Consider the following 22832-nt stretch of genomic DNA (forward strand, 5'->3'; position numbering starts at 1 on the left):
TGTTAATAAAGGAATAAACTTGGTGCTGTTATTTTTTACCTGTGAGCCTTTGAAAGGTTAATTGTTTCGATTCCCTGAATTTGAGAGTGAGTTGTTTACACCTGCGTGCTACTTTTTGAGCCTTTCTGAACGACGTCACTTTTCTAACCATGTACAAGTATTACTTATATTTTTTGTTAAGTGTCAATAGAGGTTATTTGGACTTTGTTTTGCCTTTTTATTTTCTATTTTAAAAGATCTAATATTTGAGGCGCCTGGGTGGCTCAGTCGGTTGGGCCTCCGGATTCGGCTCAGGTCAGATCTCACGTTCCTGAGTTCGAGCCCCGCATCAGGCTCTGTGCTGACAGCTAGCTCAGAGCCTGGAGCCTGCTTCAGATTCTGTGTCCCCTTCTCTCTCTGCCCCTCCCCCTCTCATGCTCTGTCTCTCTCTGTATCAAAAATAAATAAAACATTAAAAACATTTTAAAAAGATCTAATATTTTTTATTTTAATTCAAGAAATATTCAGAAGCATGCTATATCTGCAAAGAAGCACCATCAGGAATTGAGGGCAGCTCCAGAATTCAGCTCAAGTTTTACACTTTATAAGTGCTGGAGAAAATTTGTTGGATTGAAAGAAATGGAAGCTTCTCTTTAACCGCACCACCAAAGACCCCAGCTGGGGACTTGCAATATTCTTTTATTTTTAAGATCAATAAAAGAGACAGAGCACCTGGTGGCTCAGTATGTTGAGCGTCCCACCCCAGCTCAGGTCCTGATCTCACCTTCACAGGTTCGAGCCCCGAGATGGGCTCTGTGCTGACAGCTCAGAGCCTGGAGCCCGATTCTGGGTCTCCCTCGCTCTCTGCCCATCCCCCACTCATGCTCTGTCTCTCTCTGTCTCAAAAATAAGTAAATGCTTTTAAAAAAAAGAACGAGAGAGACCAAGGTGCCTTGCCTAGGATTTTTCTTTTCTTTTTTTTCTTTTTTTCCAGGTGAGGAGCCTGGTGCCTTCATCCCACGAAGTCAATGGCTGACCAAAACAACAGTAGGGATTTTCTGGTGAGGATGCCTCGTCTCAATAACGGCTGTCAGTCCCGAGGTTTTATATCATTGGTTCAGTTGGGGTCATGTGCCCACTTCCAGCCAATCATCAGGGAGTGGGCCACTGACTGGTCACACCCCCTTCCTGAAGCTAGGGGTGGAGTCTACACTGCCCAAACTAGGTGGACCAGGAAGCCTGGAGGTGTTTTGCCCAAAGGAAAATTGGAGTGCTAATACCAGAAGGCACGACAGATGCTGGAAGGCGGGGATGACATCATCTCGGCCGCCATGTCACCTCCACCACCACAATGTGGTGTGAACAAGGCAGACATTGTGTGAGTTATCAAGGAGCTGACATCTTAGTGAAAAAGACGAAAGGAAAAAAACAAAAAGCACACAGATGTTTTTACAATTACAAACTGCATTAAATTCTGTGAAAGCCACAGACAATGGGCTGAGATAGAAGATACCTAGACTAGGATGGTCAGAGAGGAAGTGAGACGGAAGGATAAGAAGAAACAACCAGATAGTCATGGGGGCGGGGGAATCAAGATGGATTCCCCACTTCACACCTCAGCCAGGACGAACTCCCAGTAGATCATAGATTTGACCATATAAAATGAAACCGCACACGTAGTAAAATAAACCTGTCATTAAGTGTTTTAGAACTTCAGACCGTAAAAGACCTTTTCAATAATGAAGCGAAGCCCAAATGTCCTAAAACAAAAGATGGATCAATTTAACAGCCTAAAACTGTTAAAAACCATCTTTATGGCTAAAAATAACCCTACTAGATGAAATGCCAGAAGACAAGTTGGGCTTATTCGGGCTAATCACAAAGGGCTAATTTACTTAACATACAAGGTGCTTCAATAAATCAGTAAGAAAAACACCGAATGACTCAGTAGGTAAATGGGCAAAAAAGATTGTTCACAGAGAAGGAAAAACAAACGGTTTCTCGGGTATGAAAAGATGTTCAATTTCATGCATAAGAGAAATTTGGGTATCATTTCCTTCCCCATCAGGTTAACAAAAATCCCTGCTTGACAATCCAGTGTACTGGAATCAGAAAGTGAGTAGGACGCCTGGGGGGCTGAGTCAGTTAGCGACCAGCTCTTGATTTTGGCCGGGGTCATGAGCTCACGGTTTGTGGGACGGAGCCTGCACTGGGCTCTGCTCTGACAGCTCGGAGTTTGCTTAGGATTCTGTCTCTCCTCCTCTTCTGCCCCTCCCCCTGCTCATGCTCTTTCTCTCTCTCAAAAGTAAATAAACATTAAAAAAAGAAAGAAAGAAAATGAGCAATTCCACATTAAAAAAAAACTTTAACAATATTCATTAAATTTAAAATGCCCATATCTGTTACCCTGACAATTCTACTTTTAATCATTTATTTTACAGGCTCATGGATACATACACTACATGACTATATATATATATAATCATTTGCTGTCATGTTCTGAGTAACAAAAAGGAAACAATGCCTATTGATAAAGAGTAGAAAACATGACCTTCAGTCCGCATGATACAATGTTTTCTGGTATAAAAGAAAGAACTGGTAAGGGTTTCCTAAGAAAGAAGCAAAACAACATGCAGAGCCACGTGTATGCCGTGCACTCACTTGTAACATTTTGAGGCCGGTGGAGGGGAAAAGAATATATATTCACATTTGCTCATACCTGCAAAAGATATATTAGAAGGATACGGAAGGGTCTAGTAACTGGGTGCTGGAGGAAATAGCATATACAAAAGGCCCCAAGGAAAAAAATAAGAGGGGGGGGGTGTAAATTCCAAGGATCAGCAGGGTGCCTAGGAAGGATGACATGTCACACGTGGCAGCCAGAGGCTCCAGAGACTGGTAGGCCACCATTTAGGTCTTGAGTCCAAATGCGGCGGGAAGATATTCAAAAGGAGAACATGATCCAATTCAGATTTTGAGAACATCTTGCTATCATTTGGAGAGATTGTTGGAGAAAAGTCAGAAGCAGAGAGACCAATTAGGAGGCTGGACAGTTGTCTGCAGGAGAGGTACAGTGGACTGGACCTGGACGTGGCCGTGGAGATGGTGAGGAGGGGACAGGCTTAAAACAGTGACCTCTGGCTCACGTAGAGGTGGTGGCGAGGCTGACTGAGCTGGGAAGGGGCCTCGGGTCGGCTTGGGAAGGGGGTGCACCCCGGGATGCGGCATGATAAGGTCGAAATGTCAGGGTCGGTGACACATGGAGCTGGCAACACCAAGTGGGAAGTCGGGTGCTCGAGCCCGCGACGGGGGAGCCAGGGGGAGCTGACAGGGGTTCCAAGTTGGGGCCCAGGCCTACCATAGACCAGGGTGGATGCACACCTCCCCAGAGCCAGCTTCCAGAATGTTCATAACAGCTTTATTCATGACAGCCCTAAACTGGAAATGGCCCAAGTGTTTTTCCACAGCAGATGGAGAAATAAATTATAATAGATAAAGAACAGATAGAGATGATAGATAGGAGATGCAGGCTAAAATAATGAAAAATAAAACTACTGATACACACAACCCCAGGAATGAATCTCACAGACTGAGCAGAAGAAACCAGGCACAAGGAGTGTGTACAGTGTGGTGCCATTTAAACGGGGTTCCAGAATCAGCAAAACTAATCTATAGCAATGAAAGTCGCAATAGGGATTATCTGGGGTGTGTGAGAGAGACAGGGAATAGATTGGAAAGGCAAGGGGAATGGGGGGGTAGAATGTTCTAGAAATGAATGGTGATTACCCAGGTGCAAGCGTATGTAAGAAGCATTTTAGTTATTTTAATGTATATATGTTATACTTCAATTTAATTTTTTAAAAAATTTTAAAAGGGGAGGGCGTCTGGGTGTCTTAGTCAGTTAAGCATTTGACTTCAGCTCAGGTCATGATCTCAAAGTTCCTGAGTTCAAGCTCTGCATCAGGCTCTGTGCTGACAGCGCAGAGCCTGGAGCCTGCTTCAAATGCTGTCTCCCTCTCTATCTGACCCTCCCTTACTCGTGCTCTGTCTGTCTGTCTATCAAAAATAAATAAACGTTTTAAAAATATTTACCTATTGTTGAGGAATAAGTAGACCAGCATCACCATCATAGCAAAAATCAACATTCGCTTAAAAACAAATAATTTAAAAGTGCTGCAGTTATCTTATTTTTATAATCATTTTCCCTCAACTTTAGAAAAAAAACAAATACTTCTAGCGATAAAAGATTTTTTTAATGTTTATTATTTTGAGGGAGAGAGAGAGCACGAGCAGGAGAGGGGCAGAGAGAGAGAGCATGAGCAGGAGGGGGCAGAGAGAGAGAGCATGAGCAGGAGGGGGCAGAGAGAGAGAGAGAGGGGAGAAAGGGAATCCCAAGCAGGCTCCAAGCTGCCTGCACAGAGCCCGACTCAGGGCTCAGTCTCGTGAACCATGAGATCATGACCTGGGTCAAAATCAAAAGCCAGATCCTTAACAGACTGAGCCACACAGGCGTCTTAAGATAAAAGTTTGTTTTAGTTGAATTTGGAAAATTCCTTCAGTGTCATTTCTTTTTCTCCTGTTAAATGAACATAAAATTAAACATTTTATTCAATAAGTCACGTCTTCCATTAAAAAAAAAAAACTGTCTTGGTGGCACCAGATGCTTCTGAAGGTGGGGAAAGGGCCAGACTGAGCCCAGGGGCCTCGGCTGGAAGTTGGTGTAAGGCCCTCAGTCCCTCAGTTAGTCTGTATGTGTCCCTCCCTCTTGGCAGAGGACTGGGGGCTACTTCCTGCAGACACTGGGATAGAGAAGATGTGGACATTAGGGGCCTCGGACATTGCTGAAGCTAGGGATGAGGCAAGGAGCTAAAACCCAAATGGCCAGACCCAGCTCCCTTTCCGAGTTCAGCTTCTAGAACACAGGCAGCCTGGCTCGCGCCGGAACCCGGGAGAGCCCTCTGGGCAAGCAGCTGTGGGCCCACGCAGCACAGAGACTGAGCGATCGTGGCATTCGGGTCCCAGGGCGAAAACGCTGGCTCAGCACCGGCCGCATTACAGGGAAACACACGGAGCTTCCAAACGGCGGTTACTGCCTCTCTTCAAGTATGGACCGAGCTCCGAAGAAACATCTGAGAAACAATTCTCGCATGAGAGACAGAGACCAGCTTCTACGACAGTATCAGGGGGTCTGGAACCTGAGAGACTGCAGGGAGCGGACGAAAGGGCACCCAGAGAGGAGCCCAGAGGCCAGGACTTGCATCCCAGCTCGCCGCTCACACGACTGCCACATACAGGTGTGCAAGTCACCACCTGCCCAACTCTAGGGGGCCTTTGGGACTGTGGTGTATGGAATGTACTCTCCGGGCCGTACAGAGCATCGCTGCACACGGGACGGCGGCCCACTCCTGGCCCTGGAAAGGGTTTATACGAGAGCCCACACTGAGGGGCTCCTGGAGGGCAGAGGTCTGTCTGGGCTGTTTCGTAACACCCAAGTCTGACATAAGTCTCTTGAGTTGGCTCCTTGTAACTGTTTGTTAATAAAATAAAGGACTTAACAAGTGAATGAGCAGGTGAAGGGGAGCGTGCATGAGTGGCCAGTGAGGACGGTGTCCGTGGCACTCCCACAGCCGTCACGAGATCATCCTGACCCAGGCAGCACAGTGTGGTAGCTGTGCGTACAGGGTCTGGCGACAGGATGCATATTTCAAATCCCTTTGAGCCCCTGTTCCCTCATCTATAACAGAAAAGTGGTAAGAACGAGGAACGAGGATGAACTGAATGCATAATAAGCATTTAACAGGGGCCCTGACCAAATCTTGTCAGTTGGAATTAGATCTGGCTATATAAAACAGGAAACCCAGATAAGTGACTTAAACAAGAGAGAGCCCCCTCTCTCCTTCCCTGTCCCTGTGCGTGTACGTAAGAAATCAAAAGGCGTGGTATCCAGGGCTGGAAAGATGACCAGTAAGTCATCGGAGTCCTAGACTTCTTTTTGCTCCACCAGCCTCAAGATTGCCTCACAAACCATAACAGCTGCCAGAGCACCAGCCATCAGGTCCACATTCCAGGCAGGATGAAGAAGGAAGCAAGGTGCATCCCTTGCCAACTATCAGACCCACCCAACAACTTCTGCTTGCTTCTCCCCTAACTGCTTGGGAGACACATTGCTGCCCAGAACGAAATCAGTCGGTTCATAAGGAGTGCATTGAGAGGTCAGCCAGCCGTCTAGCACATGAAGGCTCACGGACACATTCACTGTTATTAGTGTTTTAGCCCAATTGTAGAGAGGAGAAATGTGACGCTCAGAAAAATTAGGTGATTTGCCCAAGGTCTCATTCAATTCATTCAGTCAGTGTCAATGCTATGCCTACTACGTGCTGGTCTCTTAGGATGCAAACGCGGAACAAGACGTGGGCCCCACACTCAAGGACATGAAATCAAGTCATTTTCAAAGAACATGGCAAGAGCCCTCGGCCAATGGCCCAAAGGACAGAGCCCTCAGTCTGGAGTGAGGGCATGGTGCTGACGTCAGGGAGGGCTTCCTGGAAGAGGCGGCGATCCTTGTCCTGGGCAACAACCATACTTATTTTATAGGGCCGAGGAGAAGATTAAATGAGAGCTGCTGGCGGGAGCTCAGCACAGTGCTGGGCACTCGGGGGGCGCTCGGCTGGAGGCGGCTCTTCCCCTCTGTCCTCTTCATCCTCATCCCCTCGCTCTCGTTGCAGAAACAAGAACGGCCACGTCTCAACTTTAGAGCATCTCACAGCTGAAATTATCGCCAAAGGGCATTGACCTCTAATTAATGTATTTAAACAGCAGAACAACAGGAAACGAAAATTCCTCATTCTCCGTTGACTCTAGCCGGAGACCGACCTTTAGGAATGATACACCCATACCCTCTCGGGAAGAGCTAGATTTTGAAAGCCGGCATCTGAAATTTTTATCTTAAGCACTTAACCACCATCCTCTCTACTCAGTCATAGGAAAGAAACAGTAAAGGTTTTAAAAAAAATTTGGAGGGGGGCACCTGGGTGGCTTAGTTGGTTGAGCGTCCGGCTTCGGCTCAGGTCACGATCTCACAGTTTGTGGGTTTGAGCCCCGCGTCAGGCTCTGTGCTGACAGCTCAGAGCCTGGAGCCTGCTTCAGATTCTGTGTCTCCCTCTCTCTCTGACCCTTCCCTGCTCACACTGTGTCTCTCTGTCTCTCAAAAACAAATAAAAGACATAAAAAGAAATTTAAAAAATTTTTTTAACATCACAATAAGGTTGGGTCCTCCAGAAAAAGCCAGAAAAACGGAAGCTAATTCACATTTTACTCAAATAACCCCAAAAGAAACCAAGGTTCCTAGAGAACAAAAGGCAAAGGCAGGGCTGTTTAAACGCAAGCTCAAAGTGAAACCAGACTGGGCGGGGGGCACTGGGCGCCTTTTAAGCTGAACCTCAAAAAATAGCATCTGTCCCTGGATATTTTGGGAGTGTCCTCGGCAGAGCGCAGCGGGAGCCAGGGGCCTGGTTGGACATCTCCAAGGACGCACCTAAAGAATGTGTCACGCGGCCTCCCCTTGACCCTGAGCCCCACCCGGGACCCAGAGCTCTGTCAGCAGCAGCATAAACGGTACAGAGATAAAGCGAGATATTTAAACACCCAGAAATCATCTTCTAATTTAGGAACCGAGCTGCAAAATGTCTGTCTCCCTTAATGGCTTGAGTTCGGAATCTGGATTTTGAACCTCTTCCCTGCCAGGCTGCCAAAGCATCTTCATTTATTAATAGATGGCGAGCTGGGGGCTTCAGGGACAGGAGGGCTGTGGGTCTTAGATTGTCCGGAAGAAGCCGGGGACCATCTGGGCCCTTACTGAACTCTTTGTTTACGCTGAACTTCCGCTGTGGCCTCTAATCGCCTCATCGTTGCTGCTATTGTCACTGTGATTATTAAGTACTTAAAAACGGGCACGAGGGGTGTGGAATCCTTTAATTATGTCCCTCCCCGCATCCTCATCGGAGGCAACTTGGAATTGTTCTCCCTGTCTCGCACAAAAGAAAATGAAGGCCTGGGTGAGTGCACACGTTCAGGGTCAAAACTTAGCACGAGGGAGATGGCAGGATGTGGGTGGGAATCGGGCAGGCCCTCCGTTCCAGCCCCGTTTAAGATCCTGGCAGGTTTTAATTCAAGATGTGTGCTTTATTCCCCCAGGAAGTGGTTGGGGAGGGTGTGTGCATTTGTGGGTTTCTCTGTGTGTCTGTGTGCGGGGGTGCCCGGGCGATGTTTTGTGACTTGGTCCGTGTGTATTTCTGTGTGTGCGCATGTCTGTTTGTAGGAGGAGGCGGAGAGGGAGGATGACCCAGAGACACGGAGGAGAATAGGTTAATAAAGGGTAGAATGGCAAAGCTAGGGCGCCCGGGTGGCTCAGTCGGTTAAGCGTCTGCCTTCAGCTCAGGTCATGATCTCACGGTTTGTGGGTTTGAGCCCCGCGTCAGGCTCTGTGCTGACAGCTCAGAGCCTGGAGCCTGCTTCAGATTCTGTGTCTCCCTCTCTCTCTGACCCTCCCCTGCTCATGCTGTCTCTCTCTGTCTCTCAAAAATAAACAAAAAACAAACAAAAAGAATGGCAAAGCTAGAAGAGCCTTAGAAATCATCTGGTGTAAACTAAGATCTCACTGTTAATTTTGGTAGGTATGATCATAGCAAGGCGGTTTCATTAAAAATGTGATGATCAAATATTTACTGGTTAAATGACAAAAGTCCTGCTTTACATTTTCTTTCAAATGCTCTGGCAGACTGAGGAGGGGGAATAAAAACGAGACGGGCCAAATGTGGGTCCTTGTTCAAGAGGGATTCTGAGATGTTAATTACATGATTCTATTTTTGTGTATGTTTGGGATTCTTCCATGATAACTTTTTTTTAGGTTTATTTATTTGAGAGAGAGAGAGAGAGGGAGAGAGAGGGGATCTGAAGCAGGTTCCGCACTATCTGCACAGAGCCCAACACCGAGCTCCATCTCACGAACCGTGAGATCATGACCTGAGCCCAAATCAAGACTCGGACCTGTACCCAACTGAGCCCCCCAGGCGCCCCACTGTAGCACATGATTAAGTCGTGTGGACCGGTCACTGCAAACTGTCATCCCGTAGGGCAGTTATCACTTGTGAAAACCTTTGTAAAAACTAAACGAGTCGCCAGTGCGTACAAACGGGGGATTGCATATGAAAATCTGGATTTCCAGCTTTTCTGGAAAATATCAGAAGCTCTAGGGGCTCTGGCCCCGCACTCCCTTTCAGTAACAAAGCTGGGATGCGCCCCTGTTAGTTGGGGCTTGTGTTCTCACTTTGCTGCCGTCCCCACCACCCTCTCTCACCCGACACTGAACCTGCCTATTGTCACTCTTCCATCAGTGTTTCTCTTTTCGCAAAAATAAGAGGAAAGTGAACACGTTCCCTTGGGGCAAAGACTGCCATTTGCCACCCAAATGTCCAGTCACCACGTCTTTCTTACTAACAGAAACTCCCACACTATTCGGGGTGATGATATATTCAAAAATCACATTTCCCAGCTTTGATGTTCCTCAATCAGGGCCGATTTGGGGCGGTCACAACTGGGGAGGGGAACACTACTGACATCTAGTGGGGAGAGGCGGGGACGCGGCACAGGCCTGTGCCCAGAATGGAGAATTCTTCAATCCAACCGGACAGGTCCCTGGGGGGGAGTGGCCGGTGCCTTGTAAGTAAGATGACAGTGGGGCTTCCGAGAAAGGCCTCTGGTGTCCTGCCATTCTTCCTCATCTTCCCGCTCATGCAAGCATAGCTGGAGCTGAAGCAGCCGATCTGTCACCTCAAGGAGGGAAGTTCTGTGCTAACGATGGAAGAGAATGGACATCCTCATGAGCTACCATATCTGCGGGTTCGAAAGCTCCCCTCCAGGTTGGTTTTATGCGCAAGAAATGCATCTCTAATTTGTTTGAGTCCCTAGAGTCAAGTCTCTGTTACTGTCAGCTGAGTGCAGCATCTAAATGATTTATCTCTGTGCCGGATTCTCTACACTAGCCAGGGAAGGAAGGATAGACTAGAGGGCCAAATGTTTAAAATTTTAAAAAGGAGGGGGGCACGTGGGGGGCTCAGTCGGTTGAGCGTCCGGCTTCGGCACAGGTCATGATCTCACGGTTTGTGAGTTCGAGCCCTGTGTCGGGCTCTGTGCTGACACCTCAGAGCCTGGAGCCTGGTCCGGATTCTGTGTCTCCCTCTCTCTTTGCCCCTCCCCCACGCATGGTGTTTCTCCCTCTGTCTCTGCCCCTCCCCCACGCATGGTGTTTCTCCCTCTCTCTCTCAAAAATAAGTAAACGTAAAAAAAAAAGTTAAAATTTAAAAAAGGAGAAAGCATATTTCTCTGTGGCAATGACCCAACTCACTTCCCTTGTTGATGTCACTTTTTGGTCCCCACGGGCATTTGGGTTTGCAGTTCCTCTACTGGTCCAACCTCTTCACCAAAAATACGAGGAACAGAGACCCTTAGCAGGTTTATGATTTCCTGAGGGCTAATCCACAACCCGGTCCTTCTCTCCTCACCCTTCTAAGAAGCCAAATCTCATGCAGTGGTGAAGAATGTGGTTTCCAACAGGGGCGCCTGGGGGCCCAGTTGGTTAAGCGTGGGACCCTTGATTTCGGCTCAAGTCATAATCTCAGGGTGGTGGTATCAAGTCCTGCATCGGGCTCTGTGCTGACAGCACGGATCCTGCTTGGGATTCTCTCTCCCTCCCTTTGTCCCTCCCCCGCTTGTGCACATTCTCTCTCTCTCTCTCTAAATAGATAAGTAAACTTATAAAAGAGAAAAGAAAAAGAATGTGGTTTCCAGAGCTAGGCTGCCTTAGCTCAAACACTGGCGCCGCCCCTGACTGGCTCTGTGCCTGAGCTCACTTATACTCTGCCCCTCAGTGTCTCATCTATAATATCAGGATGATGATAAAAAAAATTTTTTATGTCTTCTATTTAGTTTTGAGAGACAGAGAGAGACAGTGAGAGCAGGGGAGGGTCAGAGAGAGATGGAGACACAGAATCTGAAGCAGGCTCCGGGCTCTGAGCTAGCTGTTAGCACAGAGCCCGACGCGGGGCTTGAACCCACTAAACGTGAGATCATGACCTGAACCGAAGCTGGCGCTTAACCAACTGAGCCACCCAGGTGCCCCTCAGGATGATGATAACGGCATCTATTGCTTGGGATTATTAAGAGAACTCACATCAGCCAGGGTCCCAGCAGGAGTAGAATTTTAAGAATAAGCTGTAAATAAAAGTGTGGGTAGGGTGTAGTTAACCCAGGGGTCACTGCACCACCCGAAGGCTACTAACAGGGCGGGTTACCACTGGGGGCGCTCCAAGCCCTAGAAGGAGGTGTTATCACGGGGGCCTGAAGGGCCAGATCAAGAGAGAAGGAGCCTATGGAGAGGGAGTCTGAAGGACTTGTGACCTTCAGTTGAGGGACACAGTAGCCCCTGGTGACCCAACAGGACAGCTGGGGGAAAAAATACCCAGGCCGTCTCTGCTTCCTTCTTCCCAACTCCTGCCAATGTCTCTTACTGGTCAAACCCAATCAGAAGCCAGCAGGCAGGAAAGCCCTTTCCTGTTGTCCACACAGGCCACTGAGCCGAGTGAAGAGGCTGCAGGAGGAGGCTGGAGACCAGGCTTGCATCCCCTACTCTGCAAGCTTCTGGGCTGTGTAATTGTAAGGAACAGAAATGTCCTCTCCCTCTCCTTTCCTCAGTCGTAGGAAGGACTATCCATATGATGGCAGGAGCTCAAGCAGCCCTTTTAGACCACAAAGTGGAAATCACATGTCGAGGGTGCTGAGCAAGATAGCAAGAATCTGAATTCCGGACAGGGTAGAACCACCGTGGCCATCGGACACTAACCCCTGGACTGTTCCGTGAGAGAGGATTACACTTTTATTTTGTTCAAGCCAAGTTATTTTGGCTTTTATTACAGCAGCTGAACTGATATCCTGAGCAGTACAAGATTTAAATCAGGGATTCGCTCAGATTTTGGAACTATTTTAAGCTGAGCTTTTTAAAACACTTAGAAGTGACTGGAAAGTTACAGACTCTGCTCAAAAATAACATTAAGGAATCTGCACTCCAGGGAAATGCAAAATAATACAGTAGGGGGCAGTGTTTGGTGAAGAAAAGACAAGAAAAGGCATCTAAAAGTCCTTGGGAACTGACAGTGAGTCCAGCTCCCTAATCAAGGTCCCAACCAGTCCAAGCTCACCGGAGAGACCTGCCTCCTGCCAGCGACCAACCAAATCCTGAGATGACATCAGCTTGCACCAATGTATGGCGACTGTCCCGGAACCAATCATGCCGGCCCTTGTACTTCAGCTGCTCTGATTGGCTGGTGGTAGGTCACGTGCTTTGTGGGTGGGACGCAGCAGGAACCTTCTGCACCCAGAGCCCTTGCACCTCGGGAACGCAGGGAGCGTGGCCCGGAAGGGACTGCAGTGGGTGCAGGAGGGCCCCATTAGCAAACACCCTTTATACTCACGGGTAGAAAAGAAGGACAATCTAGAAAATAACCTGAAGTGTCATGGTGGCGAGAATGGTTGCTGTGGGATTTCCCAGGGGCCACTCTGCAAGATTTCTGTTTGGCAAACGAGGGTCCTGAGACCCACGGGGCGTTCCCGAAGCGGCCAACGGAGCGTCCCCTGTGTTTCCGTAATTTTGTGAAATGCAACAAAGGAGTTCAAGCGAAATACAGGGGCGATTGTGTACCCAAGGGTAGGTGTGAGGTTTGTCGATGCCACGGGTGGGCTGAGGCCCAGTGAAGAAGTCACTGGCTTCGGCTCCAAATGCAGTTCTTCCGGGAGTGCTCTTTCGCTGAAAAACACCATGTCCCCCGCCCTGTTCTTTGGGGAGATTTAAGGCAAGACTGCGTTCAGATCTAATCGATATCTTAGTTTGGAAACCCCCCGAAGCCGAGCTTGTATCTTAGTTGTGGGTTCCCCAGAAGCAAACCCTGAGACAAAGATTCAAGGACAAATCATTTATTTGGAAGGTGAAAGACACACCAATAGGGAAGAGGAAAGTGAGCTGGGGAAGGGTGGGCAACCGAAAGTGAGCGAGTTATCAACCAAAGCTTAATCCTGCCAGTGTAGAACACACGCCTGGGGGTCATGGTGCCTGAGGGAGCAGGGAACGGGGGTATCTGGGCCCAGCTCCTTGTATGCTTTGTTTGATGGCTGGATGCTGGGGGGAGGGGGGGCATGAATTCTCCAGCACTTCTAGTCGGCTTGACTCCAACAACGGGGGTGGGGGGCGGCCGGGGGGTGGGGGCATCCCTCAGCAGGCTTAGGCATGTTTTTATCATTCCCACTTTACAGACGAGAAAACGGGGTCACACACAGGTGACGGGACGTGCTCTTGGCGGCATGGCGGTTAAGGGGCAGCGCTGGAACTCCAGCTTCCGGTGTCCGTGGGGCCCATCCAGACCCCAAGCGAAGTTCATCTCTTTCAGTGAGACCCTTCGGTGCCGAGAGCAATAACGAATGAGTCAATCAATGACCCTTGCAATCTCAAAACTGCAGCTTTCACGTTCTGGCTCATGGGGACTTTCTGCAGCGGTCTCCGTGTTCGCACCGGAACAAACAACTAAAAGAAGATGGCCACGTGACCGACGCGAGGCCAATGTCTGCATGTTTACGTAAGTCCACATAAATCCTATACTAGTGGTGTTTGTGAGCAGAACCTTAAAGGGAAAGGGCAACATATGTCCCTGACTCTGCCGCGTGGCCCGAGGAAGTCCCTGCATCGCCCTGAGTACCAGCTCCCTCAATTCTAAGACGGTAATAAGACCTGCCTCGCAGGGTCGTTGGGAGAATTCCGTGAGCTTCTATGTCCATGTGGTAGCTTCCTGTGGCTGCTCCAGCGAATTCACACAGATTTAGTGGCTTAAGCAACACAGAATTCTTCTCGTTCTGGATGTTGGAAGTCCAAACAGTGATTCCTCTGGAGCTCAAGTCTAGGTGTTGGCAGAACTGCGTTCCTTCTAGAGGCTCTCGGGGTGAATCTGTCCCCTTGCCTTTTCCAGCCACCACAGACCAGCTGAATCTCTTGGCTCATGGCACACCTTCCATGGTGTCTTCTGATCTAATACTAGTGAATATTAAAATAGAAAAATCTTAATTATATATGCATTTATTTTATATATCCATATACTTATATATTGTTCTGGCTGTCAATTGATGCATGACAGCCCACCCCAAGACTCGGTGGCTTAAAAACAACAATTAATGGTCACTCACAGTTCTGTGGGGCCACAGGGCTCAGCTGAGAGGTTCTCCCGTGGGGACTCTCCTCCAGCTGGGGTTGATGCTACCTTGACTTGGACTGGACATCCAGAGTGGGGGCTCAGTGCTCTCTGACTGGAGTAGCCTAGACTTCATCCATGGTGGCTCAGGGATACGTGAGACACGAAGCCCAGAATTGGCCCAGCGTCTGTTTTATTGGTCAAAACAGACACAAGGTCAAGGCCAGTCCAGATTCGAGGGGTCGGAAGACTAGACCCCATGTCTCAAGGGAAGAACTTGATGATAGCCATTTTTGAAGTCAAGTTAATGTATATCTTGCTGCTTCCTCTACCTCCCCCTCCTCCATACTGTCCCAGGAGGTTACACACTGTCCCCCTCCCCCCTTTCTTTCTGGGTCTCTCCCTCTTCTTCTTTGAGGGGAATACCACTGAGGAAGTGCGTCGCACTTTTGTGGGTTTCCAGATAAGACGTGAAACTTGTCACCTCCAGCAGCATCAAGAGTTAAAGAGTCTTTGAGAAATGGAGGTGGGCTTTTTGCTTTGTTTTGCTCATTTAACATCCCTTCCCACTTCCTGTCCCAAGATCCCAAGCTTCCTGTGGGGGGACTACTGGTCAACCACTGGGGGGGGGGGAGCGGGGAGGGGGAGGCTTGCCCTCTATTAGCCTATGAATGGGCAAGTGACCTGGGCCACCAAAAACAAAACAAAACCCAGAAGACAAAAGACCCCTTCTGAAATTTTAATCTCAAATGGAGTGACAAAAAAATGTGGAAAAAGGTTTGCAATGGACACTGTAGGTAACTCCCCACCAGGATTATACCCCAGGTGCAGGGAGGGCCTGATTAGTCTATCTAGAGGTTTCCCAGCCTCTGCACCGTTGACATTTGGAACGGATCAATTTCCTTAGTGAAGGGCTGTTCCGAGCCTTGTAGGGTATCTATCTGCATCCCTGGCTTCCACCCGTGAGAGGCCCCTAACGCTACCCAAACATGTCTCCCCACAGTGCCAAATGTCCTCTGGGGGCCGAGAATCACCCTGTGTGTCTCTTGCTGATGACTGGCTCAGGGTGAACAGGCTCAAACCCGTTGGGCCCCGGAAACACCTGAAGGGAGTTCCTGGCTGCACTGCTTCCTTACGCTTAGGGGAGAGCCAGGAGATGCCATGTTCTCTCTTTCTTCCTTCACTGGATGTTACAGCCTCATTACTGCTGGCAGCCCCTTTGCCCACGCAGAGGGCAAGAGCTTTCAAAGGAAGTTAATATGTGGATGGCGGGGGGAAGAAAGAAAGAGCACATGGGTTCTCAAGTACATTCTTGAACCTCTGAGTCGACCAGCCCTGGAATTGCCCTGCCTACCAACTTCCTTTCTGCTCCAGCCAGACTGAGTTGAGTTTTCTATTACTTGCAGCCAAAACATCCTAAAGTGACACATCCTCAGAGGAGAGAACACTAGCGAGTTTAGGCATCCAAGACACCCTCTCACCCTCGGGGCATCCTGTTTCCAATCCTTTCCAAACTTGCTTTGGGAGCTTTCCCTCCAGAAAGTTCCTTCTCTCTATTTCTTTCTCTTTTTTTATGTTATTTATTCATTTTTTTTTGAGAGACAGAGACAGCACGAGCAGGGGAGGGTCAGAGAGAGAAGGAGACACAGAATCGGAAGCAGGCTCCAGGCTCTAAGCTGTCAGCACAGAGCCTGACATGGGGCTCAAACTCACAAACTGCGAGATCATGACCTAAGCTGAAGCCGGACGCTCAACCGACTGAGCCACCCAGGTGCCCCTTTCTCTTTCTATTTCTACAAAGTGTCTTGCGTCCTCCTAGCAAGTTCCTCTTCTGTTCCTGTTGGCCAGAGCCAATTTTGTGATTCATAGGGGGAGAATTCTGACTTCAGTTGACGAATTCCAGCCCCAGCCGCCCCCTCCCACCATTCCTGGCCACCACACCACCACCGTGGAACCACCTTGGGACCTGTTTGCTAAGTGTGACTGACTCCCCTCGTAATTCACACATTTCCTGGGACCTACAAGAAAGACTGAGCCTCGTGTGATCAGGTTGATGGGCAAATCAACACAGAAAACAGTCTGGTAAGTTCTAAAGCTCCCCCGCACAGCAGGGGTCACGCCAAAGGCAGCCCAGTGCATCCTGAAGACGACCAGGTCCAGCAGGGGCTGAGAACTGGGTTACGGGGCCAAGAGAAGGGTGCGATCGGAGGGTCAGAGAACCCTTGGCTCCCCCGCCAGCCCGGTCTGCGGAAGGAGTTGCTTCGCCCTCCGAGTCAGCTGCTTCATCTGTCAAAGGAGCGTTATTGTCTCAGCTTGTCAGGGTTGACGTGCGTGTCCACACGTCAGACCGGTTTACTGATGTGTCCCAACTCGTTGAGACGTAACCATGAAATCGTTTTCTTTTTATAATAACCACCAGCAAATACTCTTTTTGAGGCCTCCCTTCCTGCTCGGGGTTATAGTACCGACCATGGAGGCGTGTTAGTAGTAGAGACCTGAGCAGAGACAGCAGCAGGCTCTCAGAGCGTGCCCCCAGCCCCCGGGCTCTGCCCTAAACCCCTAGGGTAGGTGAGCTCCACGGATCCTTAAAATGACCCACATTATTCCCGTTTTATAGAAACAGAGAAACAAGAAGTGAGGTAATTTGCCCCAAATCAGGCAGCTCTCTCGGGGCAGGTTTCCTAAACCTACCCTTCTGCAATTCTTGTCAGGCTCTTATGGTTCAATTCCGCTGTTAAAACTCAATATGCCTTAAGGCACCTGCGCGTCTTCATTGGTTGGGCATCTGACTCTTGATTTTGACGCAGGTCACCATCTCACAGTTCATGAGTTCAAGCCCTGTGTTGGGCTCTGTACTGATAGTGCAGAGCTTGCTTGGTTGGGACTCTCTCCTTCTCTCTGTATCCCTCCCCTGCTTGAGGTCACTCCCTCTCTCTCAAAAGAAATAAATTAAAACAAAAAATCAGAATGCCTCCAATTAAACTACTAGTGTCCACAAGTGAGCTGCAACTGCCCCCAATGCAGATGGGTCTCATGGTCATGACGTTGAGCAAAAGAAGGCAGAAATGAAAGTGTGCCCGCTGCATGATTCCATTTACGTGAAGTTCAGAAACAGGCAAGAAGAATCCACGGTGTTAGATGTCAGGATAACAGTAGTCCTTGGGCAGGGGAAGGGCCGGGAAGGGGTCCAGGGTGGCTTTCTAGGGGGTCTGGTGGAGCTCTGTATCTTAATCTGACGTCGGCTCTCTGAGTGTATTCAGCTCGTGGACATTGGTTCAGCTGTGGGCTTACCATGTGTTTATTTCTCCTGCGGATGTGTTCTATTTTAACAAGAAGTACTTGAAATAATTTCAGTCTCAGATTCAATTCAGGGCTCTTGTTCGCCCTCCCCCCCTTCCGTCCCCATCACCAGTCCAAGCTAGGCTCACATCTCTGGGGACTTGGAACTGAGGGCCAGGTAGGAAGGGCATGGGGTCTCATTTCACGGAAAGCCCTGAAGAAAGGTGGCCGTCCCCAACGGCTGGATGACCTCTGAACTTAGCTGAGTGATTCGGAGGGCTCCTAGCTTCACTTCGCTGGGTATGGAAGAGCCTGGCACAAAGCGGATATCATTGGGGCTCCTAGATGGAAACCCAGTATTTTTGACATCTTGAGGTTTGGGGAGTCCTAGTTGGTCAAAAAGAAGCCCCTTCTATTTGAGGCCTTTCTGTTAGACAAAAGGAAAAGCCAAAGAATGCTCTTTCGGGCTGAGTTCTTCCGAAAGCCAACCCCGGGGCAAGGATTTGAACGTAGGTAACTTATTAAGAGGCGATGTCAGGGGCTACTGGTTCAGGAGTGGGGAAGCGAGAGGGGGGAGGGAAGGGACATTCAGGAGCAGATTCGCCTCTGTGGACAAGCGGGGCCCCTCCCGCGGGGACCACTGGGAGGATCTGCAGGGCTCGCCTCTGAGGGGCTCCCGCCGGCGGACAGGGAGCTCGGTACTCACCAGCTCCCACTTGTCACTGGCTGGGGGTGCCTCTGAAGGCACGAACTCCCCGGCCAGACCCTAAGGTGAGCTGAGCCCACTCCTATGGCCAGAGGTGGCTGTCAGCGCCATGCGCTGAGGACACGCAGGCAGCGCGTCAGCATGACAGTGAACACCTGTCCCCACCCTTCTGCGCAGAAAATAAACTCCGACCCGCTCAAGCATCGGTCAGGTGGAGTGTTCCTCGCAGCGGAAAGCATCCCACACGGGTATGTGAAGAGCAAGGGGAACTGGAGAGGAGGCTGCAGCAACAATTTAGAGCAGGAAGAGGCAGTGACAGCCAGAGTTCGAGAACATTCTGTTTCTAGAAAGCACCATGGAGCAAGCTGACTTGATGTCCAGCTGTCTCATAAGATGGGAAGTAGGCCACACTGATTGGTTCTTTTTTGAAAAGCATTTTTAAAAATTCTTTTTAAATTTTTTAGGTGTATTTTTTTTGAGAGAGAGAGAGAGAGACAGAGTATCAGTAGGGGAGGGGCAGAGAGAGACAGAGACAATTCTAAGCAGGCTCCAGGTTCTGAGCTGTCAGCACAGAGCCCGATGCGGGGCTTGAATCCATGAACCGTGAGATTGTGACCTGAGCCGAGGTCAGACACTTAACCGACTGAGCCACCCAGGTGCCCCCACACGGATTGGTTCTTAAAGGGAGGAATGGCCCCCTCTCAAGGGTGAAGAATTTGGAAGCAGTTAAATTTGATAGAGAAGGAGAGAAAGAGTCAGAGACCTGGAGAGAGACAGACAGACGGTGGGAGAGGAGAGGGGCTGAGGTAGGGGAGATGGAGGCAGAGAGGAAGAGGCGGAGAACTGAAGCCATGTGAAAACACACGCACTAACACGTTAACCGTGAACCTCATGAGCAGTGAGACAAAGAAGTAAGTGTTCTCGCCTCACATGCGCCTTCCAATATTTCTTCATTAAATGTGTATTACTTTTGTGATTAGAGAAAGAATTGAGGAAGTGGAAAAAAAAAAAAAGAATGGAGAAAAATAAAAGATGCCGCCCCTCCAATGCTGGAACTTACGACTCTGAGTGGAGAGAGAATGCCCGCTCTGGGTTGCTTCTGTCTTTACTTCCATGTTTCTGGAAATGACTTAACTCCTCCCCCCTCCTCTTTTTCCCTTTTTTTTTGAGAAGACCTGGGTCAGAGCTGACTCAGGGCTGAGCCAGAGCTGAGGCTGACCGTGGGTGCGTTAAAGGGATTTTAAGGAGAGGATTAGAAGCTGTTTGCAAGGAGAGTTGGATTAACTTTTTCTTCCCGGCTCTATTTCTGCAAGAACTGGCTTGTCCCGGAGCAGCGTAGGAGGACAGCAGGGAGGGGGCTGGAAGCAGCTCTGCTTAGGGAGGTGATAACCTTAGCTTTGGCTGACTCATTCTTTCATGTATTCATTCAACAAGCATTCGGGCAGCACCTCCTCTCGCACAGGTCCTGAGCCACCCTGGAGATGTGCCAGGATGAATACCATGCCTGTGAGGGGCTCCTAGTCACCTGGGAGAGACCCTGGGGGGCCTGATAGGACCAACACTAGAGGATCGATCCATCCGCAAATAGTCGTCTGCACAAAGGCTGAGGTTCTGCTTTGACTCCACCCAGATGCAGAGCTCGCTTCTGAAATGAAGAAGTAATGAATGGCAGGGAGGTTCTTATTTAGGACAGTGGTGACAAGTTGACACAGGTGGTTTCCAAGGGATTTTGACTTCCAAAGAAACTGGTGCTCTGGAGAAGGAACGTGGCTAAACTTGAGACCCATAGGGCTGGAGGGAGGTGGAGACAGGAGACAAAGTCAGTGGATCAGTTTGCGTGTTGGGGCTGCAAGTAACAAAAAAGCCAACCGCAAGCGCCTTTCACAACAAAAACACCATCTTTACAAAGGAGCCTAGAGCTAGGAGTCTCTAGGGACAGTTCAGTAACCCAACGGGGTTGCCAAGGATCCAGATGCTGTCTCTAGGCTCCTCCAGCCTTAGCCTGGCAAAGAAGAGGCACTCTCGCTCTCCTGCGTCTCTTACAGGAGGGAGGAACCTTTCCCGGAAGCTCCTGGGCCAACTTTGCCTCCCATCCCTTTGGTGGAAATAGAATCCGATGCTCTGACTGCACAGGTGGTTTGTGAAAAGAACATCTTACTTTTTCAGCCTCTGTTATAACAGGTGGGCTCTGTCAATCCAGAAGAAGGGGAATGGGAATGACGGGTAGAGGGGCTCCCAAAAGTATCTACCATGTCCCAGGTGGGGCCAGCTTCAGAGCATGGACATTGGTGGGCACTGCCGATTGCTCCAGCTATACCCCGAACGTCCAGCTTCCCCTTTAATGTCTAACTAGCAATAGGACCCCGTGACTCTAAGAAGACCACACTTTGATCAGGGTCTTTCTGCAGGATATCCCTCGTTATCTCCAGCAGGATGTCCCGCAGACCATCCTCGGTGCCGCCTGGCAACCATCCTGAGCCCCTCGCGGGACTTCTGCTGCCCGCGTCTGCCATTTTTTAGCTAACCGAACCAGAATGCTGCTCCTGTCCCAACACCATCTCGACCTGGTGGCAGTACCCAGTTCTCTTCCTTAACAGACCCCGAGGTCATGGCTGGCTTAATTAGAATATGAGTTCAATTACTCTCACTGAGACCACCACTAACAGCGGTTTAAACAAAGCAGTTCATGTCTAACAGTCAGAACGCTGAGGGACACCTGGGTGGCTCAGTTGGTTAAGCATCCGAATGACTTCTGGTCGGGTTATGATCTCGTGGTTCATGAAATCGAGCCACGCAGCAGGCTCTGTGCTAACAGCTCCGAGCCTAGACCCTGCTCTGGATTCTGTCTCCCTCTCTCTCTGCCCCTCTCCCACTCACCTCTCTCTCTCAAAAATAAACATAAAAAAAATTTTTTTTCAAAAGAGTGATGCCCGTAAGCAACCAGGATGATCAGACCCATGCACATCAGCTGAATATCAGCCCTTTTTTATGTCTCTCTCATGTAATAATCCGTGTGTGATCAGTGTGGCGTTAAATCCCTTTAACGCACCCACGGTCAGCCTCAGCTCCACAGGGTCAGGGTCCTGGCTCCTATCTTGTTCTCTTCTTTCCCTTGCACTGTTGCCCTGGAATGCCCACTATGTCCGCGTTCCAGGCACCAGGATGGAGGGAAAATGTGGAAGGACTTCCCCTGCCACCCACCCCAGCACCTCCTGAGTGTCATTTAGAAGTGGGTCACAACAGGCGCGCCTGGGGGGCTCAGTCGGTTAAGCATCTGACTTCCATTCAGGTCATGATCTCACGGTATGTGGGTTTCAGCCCCATGTCGGGCTCTGTGCTAACAGCTCAGAGCCTGGAGCCTGCTTTGGATTCTGTGTCTCTCTCGCTCTCTGACCCTCCCCTCCTCACTCTCTGTCTCTCTCTCTCTCAAAAATAAATAAACATTTTTAAAAATTCTTAAAAAAAAGATCATTTCCACCCATGTCCCATTGGCCAGCATGTAGTCACCTGGAACATCTAGCTGCAAGGGAAGCTGGGAAATGTAGTCTTTGCTGGGCAGCCATTTGCCCCACTACCATCCTAGTTCTATAAAAGAAGAGGAGATATGATATTGGTGACAACTAATGTCTGACCCAAAAGCTAAAATGAGCTCATAGCAGGGAACGAACTTTTACTGAAGCCTTGGAGATATCAGGTGGGGCTGCAATGCAGAAACGGAACCCGCAAAATGAAATTGTAAACAAAGAGTTCCTACAGCCCATGTACCTGTATCATGCTTTCCCTCCTACCAGTCTTGACCTCCCTTCTCTCCAGCCTGTCCTCATGTCGTGGGGCCAGCCTACCTCTCATAGAGAGAGGTTTCCTGACCCTTTCTCTGTAGAATTCTAGAACGCTTCTCTCCCTCACCTACCACAGGTACGGGCAGTGGGGAGAGCTCCATCCGCTGTGTGGTCTCCCACAGCCCAGGTGAGGCCAGCCTCAGACAGAGTTTGTAACCTCTGTGTTCGGTCACCTCAAGTGTGGGTCCACTCCACCGGTCTCCCTCCAGCACAAGGGGAAGAAAAGTTGGGGACATCTCTTCCCTCTGCATAGTCGGGTCTCAAATGGAAGGCTGGTCCATCTTCAAGTACAAAAACTACTAGAGCAAAAACCTGATCAAAAAGACACACATCTCTCCCAAGGATCCCCAGAACATTTCTATCTTAACATAAGCTTAGAACTTAATTCCTTCTCTCTAAAAGGCTGCTTCTTTAGACCCACTCAACTCATTATGCCAATGCTGCTGTGTGACAGTGGACAGGTTACATAACCACTCTGTTTCCTCATTTTGAAATGAGGTTAATGACAGTCCCTCTCACAGGGTTGGTGGGGAGATCTAGAGAGATGATGGAGGTAAAGTACTAGCTTAGCATAGAGCCGGGCCCATAGTCAATGCCCAAGACGTAGCTACGCTCATTTCTGTTACTAAACAATAGTATACAACCCAATACGGGGATCTGTATCTGAACAATGGCACTGTTTTAGGACTTCCCCATGTGCAGGGGCTCCTCCCAGAAAAAGAAGAAAGACCATTTCCATTTTCA

The 22832-nt window shown here is 49.3% G+C and overlaps 1 long non-coding RNA gene across 3 annotated transcripts; it reads left to right on the top strand.

Annotated features, from left to right (window-relative positions):
- Positions 1–7659: 7659 nt before the first annotated feature.
- On the top strand, positions 7660–14145 carry LOC115275435. 3 transcript variants are annotated; one of them, XR_003901561.1, is made up of 4 exons: positions 7660–8033; positions 9776–9896; positions 11728–12359; positions 13339–14145. It is a non-coding gene; the product is annotated as an uncharacterized LOC115275435 (long non-coding RNA). The 3 variants fall into 3 exon arrangements; XR_003901562.1 differs by having other exon boundaries at positions 9781–9896; XR_003901560.1 differs by lacking the exon at positions 7660–8033 and having other exon boundaries at positions 9041–9896.
- Positions 14146–22832: the final 8687 nt, after the last annotated feature.

The sequence above is a fragment of the Suricata suricatta genome, chromosome 12 (genome assembly GCF_006229205.1).
Source record: "Suricata suricatta isolate VVHF042 chromosome 12, meerkat_22Aug2017_6uvM2_HiC, whole genome shotgun sequence".
NCBI lineage: Eukaryota > Metazoa > Chordata > Mammalia > Carnivora > Herpestidae > Suricata > Suricata suricatta.